This window comes from Arachis duranensis, chromosome 8 (genome assembly GCF_000817695.3).
Source record: "Arachis duranensis cultivar V14167 chromosome 8, aradu.V14167.gnm2.J7QH, whole genome shotgun sequence".
Taxonomy (NCBI): Eukaryota; Viridiplantae; Streptophyta; class Magnoliopsida; order Fabales; family Fabaceae; genus Arachis; species Arachis duranensis.
In genome coordinates, this window is record NC_029779.3 from 11,695,922 (window position 1) to 11,707,921 (window position 12,000).

The 12,000-nt window shown below is 31.5% G+C and overlaps 1 pseudogene; it reads left to right on the forward strand.

Moving 5' to 3' along the window:
- LOC107460748 (uncharacterized) overlaps positions 1-8,296 on the forward strand; it is a 9,120-nt pseudogene extending 824 nt beyond the window's left edge.
- Positions 8,297-12,000: the final 3,704 nt, after the last annotated feature.

The following is a 12,000-nucleotide window of genomic DNA, read 5'->3' on the forward strand; positions in this document are numbered from 1 at the left end:
AATATTAAATTAATTATTAATAAAAAATCAAATGCTTTTACATAAAAATAGCAATTAAAAAGATTATTATTTAATTTTTTTATTTCGAAAAGTTTGGTTTTTACGATTGACGTGAACTTTAATTCGACCTTTTTATTCTATAAATTTTTTTTGTTACACTCAAATGCAAGGACAAAACTAACATAATTTCATAAAATTTGTATTTTCATAATATTATTACGGACAAAAATATTAGTTCTATTATATTTTTTTCTTAATTACAATTTTGTCCCTAAATTTGGATTTTTTTTTATTCCTAATGTACGGATTTCATTTATAAGATGAATTTTATAATATTTTTTATTGTAGTATCTAAATTGTTTAACTTATTTAAAAAAAATATTTAAATTAAAAATAAAATATTTAAAAAATTTATTAAATATTATATATTTATCTTTTTTAATAAGTTAGACAGAATGTACACCATAACATCCACTCATTTATAATTAACATGGTATAGGTTGAAAAGAGAAGTTTCATCTGCTTATATTAATGTGTGAACAAAATTAATGTATATTTCATTTACTTGCATATAAATAATGAGAAAAATTCTGTATTCATGTATTTTTTACATAGTTGTTATTAACCAAGTAATTTCTTTCATATGCGCATCTCTCACCCGTCATTCGTTTGTCATACACGCGCTACATATAACGTGCTGCAACCTAAAACTTTGCTTAACATAAACCTTCTGCTACAACGTAAACCTCCTCCTCCTCCTCCTCCTTCTTCTTCTTTATTGATGTGCATTGCCTTCGTCATTTTTCTCTAGTCGTGTTCATCTTCTCGTTTTCTTATTTCGATCTGGTTACGTTGCATTTATCTTCTTCGTTTTCTTCTTCGATATGCACTTCTGAATCGAAACAATGAATGACTCAACTTCAAATCAGTTGAATGGAGAGCGATTTGGATTACTCTTGCGAAACAAATCAAACTGACAAAGTTTGGATTATTCAATTTTGAATCAAATTGAATGGAATGCAATTGCTAATTTGAATTGAATTAAATAGATGGAGCTGTACTGAATTTGAATTGATAATATGTAAATTGTAGGTAGAGTTATTTGAATTTGATTTTGTATAGTAGATTATGTCTCGTTCACTCAGTACTATACAATTGTTTCACTATGAGTACTATGTTCGGTTCACCATGAGTACGGTGTTCAGTTCATTCTACAGAAAACTGTTTGAATTTGATTTTATATAATGGATTATGTTTCGTTCACTCAGTACTATACAATTGTTTCACCATGAGTATTGTGTTCGGTTCACCATGGGTATTGTGTTTGGTTCACCATGAGTACTGTGTTCGATTCATTCTGCAGAAAGCTGTTTGAATTTGACTTTATATAATGGATTATGTTTCGTTCACTCAGTACTATACAATTATTTCACCGTGAGTATTGTGTTTGGTTCACCATGAGTACTGTGTTCGGTTCATTCTGCACTATTCAAAACTCTTCTTTCTCACCTTCTACTGCTTCTTCACTAGAGAGAAGGAGGAAAAGACAAAAAAAATACAGCAACAACAACAAAAGAATGACGAAAACACGTGAAGAAGAAGGAACGTGAAAAAGAAGGAGGAGGAGGAGGAGGAACGCGAAGAAGAAGGCAAAGAAGAAGACACTCCGTGCGTAAACGAGCGTGAGAAGAAGAAGAAGAAGCGCGTGAGAAGAATAAGAGAAGAAGAAAAAGAAGCGTGATGGAGAAGAAAAGAGAAAAAGCGTTGGGTAAGAGCGATTTCGTGTGTGTTGGACGCGTGTATTTCATGTTTCATTTAATGGTATTGAGTTTTTTTGGTATTGGGCCAACTTGGCTACATGGATATGTAGCATCCTTGATAAATAATTGAAACTTATTACTCATTTCTGTTGAATGACATGCTTTGTCATCCCGTGATTATGTTATATTTTTATTTTTAGTATATTAATTAAAAATTTAATGATATTTTTTTTGAAAAAAAATTATACAATTATGTAAAAAATTTAAATTTTTTAAATTTTAAATTTTTATTTTAGTGAATAAAATATTATTTTTTATTTTTGATAATTTTTTTTATATTTTTTAATTTTATTTATAAAATAAATAATAAAAAATTACACTCTATTTTCTAAGATAAAATTCAAAATTTAAACTATCCAAATCCTTAGGCAAGGAGTTGAATATCAAAATAATAATACCCCTAGTTTTTAGCAAGGAATATTATGATCCTTGAAGAAAGAAGAAAGGATATAGTGGATAATGTTATGTACACTGACAAAAATATCTTCAAACAAAAAGTGTATATACTTAAATTCGTCCTTTGATTGAGTTGCAATGATATTCATTCATTCATAAGCTGACCACCTGCATTATTTGAAGGCAAATCAAGTTGAAGAGAAGAGATAACAATTAAATTTAATTAATTGTTATCCTATCTTATATTTTCTTTTAATAATGTAAGAGATTCAAGTTTTTTAGGAAAATAAAAAGAGAGGAGAAGGTAATTACTTTAGCAACTAATTCTTTATTATCCGTTATTCTCCCTTAAAAATCACTTACATTTATCCAAGTAATTATTATTTGAGATTAAACTAAACACTAATTTGACTATTTCAGTAGGGTTATCCTACACCAAAAAAAAAATAACAAAAAAAAGAGTACGTACTTCGTACTCGAGAATGAAAGAAGGAGAGAGCGGGGCTAGCGGTTGAGGGTGAAACACGGTGAGAAAGATGGTCATGCCATCGGAAGAAATAAGAGGGAGAGCGTGGGTGGGTGTGTATCCGTTGTTAAGGAGGGTTCTTCTCGAGAGGGTTTAGAAAAGCCATCCAAGATCTCTTTTAGAGATAAGGTCATTGGTGCAAAAAAGTCTAAGGGCCTTTGCATTAGTAGGGTCTTTATCTGGGAATGGTATTGCGACGGTGACAGGTAAGTAGGGTGATTCTCGTCCACCAAGTGTCACTTTTACCAAGGAGGCAAAAAACTGTCTAGCTGAACCTTATAAGGAAGCCATCGTGATCAAGGTGTTGGATAAGCATTATGGCTACACGGCTCTCATGCATAAGCTTTGGATAGTATGGCGCATCAAAGGAGGGTTTGATTTGTTGGATGTGGGGTTTGGGTATTTTTGGGTTAAATTTGATATTGCTGCGGATCGTGAGAAAGTCATTTTTGGTAGCCCGTGGTTGATAGACGGTCACTATGTTGCAGTAAAGCCATGGGATGTGATTTTTAGTCCATGCGAAAAATCCTTTGGATCAACGTTGGTATGGATTCGAGTCTCGGGACTTCTAATTTGGTGCTACCAGGAACAAGCAATACTGCGAATTGCTTCTACAATAGGAGCTCCGGTGAAAGTAGATTTGGCCACTAAGTTTGCAGAAAGAGAAAAATATGCCCGAGCTTGTGTTCAAATTAATCTTGGGTTGCCTGTAATCAAACATATTATAGTGGAGGGTGTGACTCATGAAGTGGAGTACGAGAGTTTACAACTGATTTGTGCTACTTGTGCACGATATGAGCATGATAAATCGTTATGCATGGGGAAGGAGTCTTTGGAAGGAAATGGAAATTCCTTTGGTGATAGAAAAAATAATGAAGCCCCGACACTAGTGCCACATAATAATCATGAGATTCAAAAAGAGGCTGAATCAGAAGCTCGTGATTTGGGTGAGAATTCTCGTAATTTGGATGAGAAATTAGGAGTTGTTAAAGGGAAGGATATGGTTACAGAATCATTGGCTCCTCACGTGCCTGATGGTCATGTTAATGAGGCATGCATGGATGATGGAGAGGGCTGGCAACAAGTGCTGTATAAGAAAAAAATTCATAATGGGCCAGTCATCAGATTTGAAGGACCAAGATGGAAAGCAGTACAAGTATGGTTCGAGAAGGGTTCCAAGGCCCAATTTGCATGGTGATGGAGGCAAATAAATTGGCATTAGGATGGGGAAGCGAGAAAAACATGAAATTGCGCCATCTCCATCGCGTAGAACTCCTGCACGTCGTGGAATTTCTCTACGGAAGCGTCCTCGGCCTTCCTCCCTGCAGAACTCGCCAGTTGATAAAAATGGTGGCACAACGGAGAAAACTTTAGTAGATGGAAGCATAGCAAGTGCAGTGTTAGGGGGTCCGAAAGTGACAATTATTGAGGATCAGAGTGTGCCAGTGCCGCAGAACAAACCACCTATTGAGGTTGGTGATTCTGTTTAAAGTTTATGTTCTTATTTATTCTGTCTCTATTATGTATGGATAGTTTAAATATGATTGTTTGGAATATTAGGGGTGCTTCTAATAAGTTAGCTCGAGTGCATTGTTAGGAAATTTAGACATGTTTTCTTTATTGTGGTTGAAACTCACTCCCCTTTTTCAGCATTTAAAATTGTTTTGGGAAAGATTGGGGTATCACTCTGTTGGTATAGTAGAAGCAGAGGGGCATAAGGGAGGTATTTGGTTTCTATCCTCTATGAAGGGTATTTGTTGTAAGTTCATTGATGCTTTTGATCAGGGTGTTACTGTTGAGGTTCAATTTGATAATTTAATTTGGAGGTGTAGTGGTATTTATGGCAGTCCTCAATTTAATAAAAGGGTTCTCCTTTAGGATTATCTTGTTGCACAATCCATGGTTTTTCAAGGACCTTGGATTATTCTTGGTGATTTTAATGAAGTCAAATTTTCTCATGAATCTAAGGGCTGTCAATTTTCTCATTAAAGAGCAGACATGTTTGCTACTTCATTAGGTGATAGTGGTTTGTTTGATCTGAAAACTATTGGGAGGCGATTTTCTTGGTACAAGAGGGTGAAAAATTATGTTGACGTGGCAAAAAAGCTTGATCAAGTTTGTATAAATAGTAGTTGGTTATCTATCTTTCCAGAGGCTTATTCAGAAGTTTTAAATAGGCTTCAGTCTGATCATTTCCCTATTCTGGTGCGTTGTAAAGGTTGTCCTCAACCTAAAGGGAGTCGACCTTTTCGATTTGTTACTGCTTGGGCTACTCATCCTGGGTATAGGGATATTGTGAATCAGTCATGGTGGTCTGGTAATAGAGAGATTCATGGCAAGCTTTCGGAAGTACAGAAGAATTCACTACAGTTTAACTCGAAGGTATTTGGTAACATTTTTGTTAAGAAATGTGAATTAGAGCAACAGATTAATTATTTACAAAAGCGTTTAGAAGTGGTGGATAGTATTTATTTGCGTCAGAAAGAGCAACAATTGCTTGATGATTATAATAATACTCTAGTGCAAGAAGAGCTCTTATGGTTCCAAAAGTCCAGAGAGCAGTGGGTAAGGTTCGGGGATAGGAATACAAGATTCTTTCATATTTAAACTCTTGCGTGAAGGAAGCATAATAAGATTCATGGCCTTTTTCTCAAGGATGGAGTGTGGAAAACTGATTCAGATGTTTTGAGTCAAGAAGCAGAGTCTTTTTATAAAAGCTTATTCTGTCATTTGGATGATGTTGATTTGGGTTGCCTTGGTGATGTGCCTCTTCCTTCTCTGAATGAGGAAGCTTGCAATAATCTTACGGCATCAGTTACTATAGAGGAAGTCAAAACAGCTATTTTTCACATGAACTCTTTTAAAGCTTTGGGTTCTAATGGGTTTCAAGCTTTCTTTTTCAAAGAATATTGGGAGATCATTGGTCTTGATATTTGGAAGATGGTTAAGCAGGCATTCTTCGGTGTTACTCTTGATCCGAGAATGTTGGAGACTTTACTGGTTCTTATTCCAAAGGTTGAATCTCCGGTATCTATTAAAGATTTCAGGCCGATTAGTCTCTGCAATGTAGTTTACAAGATCATCACGAAGGTCCTTGTTAATAGGCTTCATCCTCATCTTGCAGAGATTGTTGGCCTGTTTCAAGGAGGATTTATTCCGGGACGAGGAACTCCTGACAACATCATTATTGCTCAAGAAGTCCTCCACTTTATGAAGAATACTAAATCAAAGAAAGGCACACTGGCCTTTAAGATTGATTTGGAGAAAGCTTATGACAAAGTTGACTGGAGATATTTAGCTCATACCCTTAAGACCTTTGGTTTTCCTATTCCTACATTTAATTTGATTATGAATTGTGTCACTGCTTCTTCCTTATCTATTCTTTGGAATGGGAATCGTCTGAATGGCTTTACTCCTAGCCGAGCTCTTAGACAAGGAGATCCTATGTCACCCTATCTTTTTGTGTTGTGTATGGAGCGATTGGCATGCTTTATTAGTCATCAGGTTGATTTGGACTTGTGGGAGCCGGTTGCTATTTCTAGAGGGGGACCAAGAATATCCCACTTAATGTTTGTGGATGACTTGCTTCTATTCTGTAAAGCTACAAAGAGACAAGTGCAAAATGTGATGTTGGTTTTAAAGACTTTTTGCAAAGCATCTGGGATGAAGATTAATGTGGAGAATTCTAAAGCGCTTTGCTCCAAGAATGTCTCTGCAACAAGGAAAGAGGTTTTCACTGGGTATATTCTATCAGATTTGTCCAGGACTTGGGCAAGTAACTTGGAGTTACTCTTAGCCATTCTAGGGTGACTCGTTCAGCTTTCAATGGGGTCCTGGATAAGATTCAGAGTAGGCTAGCAAGCTGAAAAGGAAGTTTACTCAATCGGGCTGGTAGACTCTGCTTGGTTAATTCTGTTGCAGCTGCTATTCTCATATACCAGATGCATGTATCTATTTTTTTCAAAGAAATCATTAGTAAATTGGAGTCTATGATGAGAAATTTTCTTTGGAAAGGACAAGTTGATGGAAGAGGATTGAATCTTGTTAGATGAAGGTACTGGTTACTCCAAAAAAATATGGAGGTTTAATTTGGGGATTAGAGATACTTATTGTGTAAATATTGCTCTTCTTGGGAAGCTAGTTTGGACTTTTTTCCAGCTGCCAAACAAGCTATGGGTTCAATTGTTGGATGCCAAATACCGATCATCTCTATATGACTGTTTTAGTTATCCTAAGAACAAGGACTCTCCCATCTGGGGTGTCTTTGCAAGGCTTGGGAAGTGTTGAAGGATAGGTTTGCTTGGTGTATTGGAGATTTGAACCAGAATTTTTGGTTTTCTAGCTGGAGGAGAGAAGGACGGTTATCTAATGAGATGGATTATGTTCACATTTCTGATTCGAATCTCTGGATACAGGATATTTGGTCGGTTGGTAGGTGGCATTTGGATACTCTTTATTCTCCTTTATCTCAAAATCTGAAAGGTAATATTCTCTCTTACAATCCAGATGAACAAGCAGGTCCGGAAGTGGGTTGATATTGGTGTTGGTTTGCTGCCAAAGTCTATGACTCAAGCAATGGTTACTTGTGGTTGTGTAAGCAGCTATTTGGTTGGGAGGAGCGGGAGAATTGGCTTTGACTTTGGCGTCAGCTTGTTCCAGAAAAAGCATAAGTTTTTGGCTCGGTTGTGTCTTAAGGAGGCTCTTCCTACTGCAAGTTTTCGCTTTAGACGAGGATGTCGTCATCGGATAGGTGTCCAATATGTCTTTCTAGCCAGGAATTGGTTTTACATTGTATTCGGGATTGTCCAAAAGCTCAGCTTGTCTGGAATAGGTTGGATATTTCTTGTCATCCTTTGGATTTGAAGAACTGGTTCTTGTATCATAGCAGAGAGCATCCGTTCAAGTTTTTTTCGGGACTTTGGTGGATATGGCGAGCAAGGAATAATGACATCTTTAATCCTCATGAAACTTGGCCTCCGGAAAAAGTGATTTGTCTAGCATTAACTTCAGAAAAGGAGTTTAGGAATATTTTTGAATTACAACGTATGTTCCTTCCCTCTGCTCTAAATGATTTTTGGAATCCCCATCCATTGGTACTTTTAAAATTAATTGTGATGCTAGTTATTTTGGTTCGGGTGATAATGTTGGTTTTGCTTGTGTTATTAGAGATTGTAATGGGAGTTGGCAAAGCGGGTGTTTGGAAATGATTGAGAGTAATAGTATTTTTCAAGGAGAATTGTTTGCTATTTGGAGAGGATATCTCTTAGCTTGGGATGTGGGTCAACGAGATGTTATTTGTGAGATTGATTGTGTGGAAGTATTTAATCTTGTTACTAAAGATGGTTTTGGGTTTATTGATCAATTGGTGCTCAAAATAAGAGATATCATGCATTGGAATTGGCATGTTGACTTTCGTTTGATTATGAGAGATGCAAATACGGTGGCAGATACTATCCCTAAAATGGTTATGGAGTTACAACTTTTGCATGTGAAGCTTCTTTCACCTTGGGAGGAGTTTAAGAGTAGTCTTAAATGGGACCATCCCTCTATTTAAGCAGTTCCTTGTTTTGTTTGTTTTGCTTTTCTTTATTTAGTTTATTTCAGTCACCAAAAATACTAAACACTAGTTTTACATTATAAAGTAATGCTAGGTAGACAAAAAAAAAACAGTTAGAACTTGCCTTATTTAACATTCATTAATTATCGCAACAATTAATGAATATTAAATAAGGCAAGTTATGACTGTTTTTGGCTGATTTTCTTTGGTTACGACACATTTCCATTATAATATATATACCACATAATTTACTTTTTGAAGTTAATATGACCAAAAGCAATAGAAGTTTATAACTACTGCTCATAAAACATTAATATTTAAACTTAAAAACAAAAATGTGAATTGCTGCTTGCCTTTTAATTCAATAGTCAAATTAAAAGTATTAAATAAATTCAATATCTAAGTTTATGTTGTCTGTATTCATTTTTACTAATTTTTTGTATATTAGTACAAGTTCATTTATATAATTTTTAGAAATACAAATATATTCTATTTAGTAAACAAGACAAATAAATATAAAATTTTACAGAATATTATTTTGTTAAAAAAAAGGACAATGAAAAAAATAGAATCATCATTTTTATATTTTTTCTGTGTCATTTTTTATCTTTTTTATTTCAAAATATTTACTAAAAGAATATAATTAAAGTGTATGCATTTAATATTTTATTCTTTTTTAATAATTATTAGTTTGAGTAGGAGATAAGAATCATGTTTAAAACGAATATGTTAAGTGACCCATGTCCTTTAGAATATTAAATGTTTAAATAACATTGCTTTCGATAGAAAATACTCCCTACTAAAAAACTGTTTGTTAACAGATTTATAGATAAATTTAGTTTTAATTATAGACAAATTTTTTGTTATTGATAGATTTTGTTTATAAAAAAAATCTCATAAAAAAAATATATCAACAATTTTTTTGTCCGTAATTTATTTATAGATTTTTTTTTACAAATTTTTTTTGTAATCATCACTTACTAAAAATGTCAGATTTTTCGACAGATATTTTGTCGATAACTAATGTCAAATTTTTCGACAAATTTTTTGTCATAACTCAAACTTTTTGACAAATTTTCCGTCGATAATTAGAAACAGAAAAAACATTTACAACTCAGAATATAGAAGAATTTTTCATATATAAATCCATCAGTAAAGTAAAACAGATTTTTTTTTAAATTTTTTTTGCAAAATAAATTGAATTTTATACAAAATAAATACAAATTTTCATCTAATTTTCATCTAATTTGTATTTAAATATTTATAATTTTTTAAAAATAAATAAATTTATCGTATTATCAAACTAAAAAAAATTATAAACAAACAAGTCAATTCAAAACATAAACAAAATATATTAATATATCAACTATAATCCATTAGTTGCATAAGATTTTCACTATCAACTCTGAGATAACTTTATTAGAAAATTTAGATGCTCAACATGCTTTTCACATTCAATTAATAAGGCCAAGTTGTTCTGCTCCAAATCTTCTATAGAACTTGGCAAGATGAACATCTCGATCTGAGCATTAACAGCTTGTCAAGTTCTTCAAATTCTATCTTCCCCAATCGTTGCTCTTCTTGTGGTACATGAACAAGTTTCGTTTCCTATAATTAATCCTCATATATCATAAAAACTTGTGATATTAAAAGGCGAAATTAATAATTAGGAGCCACTTAGATAAAAAGGTCTAAAATATTTTTTTTAAGATGTTTTTTAGTAATTAAAATTTAATATATATAATCGATTAAATCGTATTATTTTTGTCAAAATTAGGTTAGACAAATTGATTTGACCGAAAAAAAATAGTAAATTAAATTTTGAATTAGTTTAAATTAATATTATTTTTTTATAAAAAACAACTACAATATTTTATTATTTTTGTCGGCGTTTGAATAATTCGTAGACGTTTTTAGTGATTAACCCTTGGTATTACAAACAAAATTTTTAAAGTGAAAAAAAAAAGTTGTAACTGTAGTAATATTAATATGTGGGCAGTTTTTTCTGTTGTGACTTATTCTCTTTCCCATCTCCATTTTCTCAAGGAGAAAATATTTTTTCCATCCTCTTTGACGGGATATATAATATAACCCTATAGATCTTCATTAAAATTATTCTATTCAATAAAAATTATATTAATTTTAGTTAATTAAAATGAAATAAAAATTTAATATTTTTAATTATCTTATATCATAACACGTTATAAATTAAGTATAAATGTTAAATTATTAAATTTTAAATAAAATATGTGATATATTTTTAAACATAAAACAAGTATTGTGAATATTACATAATTTTCATTTGAAATACATTCAAGCATTAGAATTGTTATTACTGCAATAGTTCTATTTGAAGCACTAAATTAATTAATATACCTATAATAATTTTCGGGAAAAAGATTACGGGTGAAAAAATTTCAACCTCAATCTAAAATTTTCCTGCGATTTTCATCTCCATTTCCAAAAAAGAATGTTAGGACAATGATTATTAGAAACTTTTGTGGAGTATTAAAAATATAAAAAATATTTACAATATACATATATATTTGTATATTTTTCTTTTATATCACAAAAGAGATTACTTGAAGAGAACGGTGTAAAATGAAAATTATAGCAAAAACAATTTTGTCTTGATTGAAATTTCAGTCGTTAGAAAATTATGTACATATGTATTGAAATTATAAGTATTTTCTATTAAAAGCAATGTTATTTAAAGTTTTAAACATTTGATATTCTGAAGGACATGGTTCACTTAACAGATTTTTTTTTTAAATATTATTCTCGATATAAATTGATCACTAGTTAAGGAGAATGAGTATCTCCTACTCAAATTAATCACTGTTATAATTTATTAGTTCTTAAAAGAATAAAATATTAAATGATGCATACACTTTAATTGTATTCTTTAGTAAATATTTCAAAATAAAATGATAGAATATGACACATAGACAAAATATAAAAATGATGGGTATGTCTAAAACGAGCTTAACATTTATGTGCTTATTGAATGAGCCACACTTATATAGGTCATTAGATTTTATTAGATGAAAATCAAATGCTAATATAAAAGAAGAGTATTGATGGACTCTAATAAATATAGAATATCCTAGTATATAAATAAATGCTTTAAATGACAATACTTTAAGACTCAGTTTGGATAACCAACTTAATTAAGCTCCTTTTGATAAAATAACTTAAACAATAAATGTCTCTATTAAAAATAACTTATAAATAAGTTATTTTGTATTTGAATTTATAACTCTAAAATTACTTATTTTATAGAAATGTGATGAAAAGTAGAAGTATTATGAGAGAAGTCATTTTTTTTAACTTCTCTATAAGCTCTTAAATAGCTTCTTAGAAAGTTACAATTTAGTTTTGAAAATTGTACCAGACATTAATGCTACAACTTTTCATAAGTCAAAAGTTAAAAAAAGTTACTTCTAAAGTTTTCCAAACGGACCCTAATACACAATACTTTAAACGAGAACAAAATCTTTGATTCTTAAATAATTAAATATAAAATATATAAATATAAAATATATGAGTATTTTTTATTTAATAAAATTAATTATTATTGCAAATTTCTTTTATAATATTTAAAAATTATTATAAAATAATATTTTAAACTGTAACTAACACTGGATAAAAGGAAAGTTGAGAGAAATTTATTCCCATGTAATGGTTGCTGCACAGCTGCA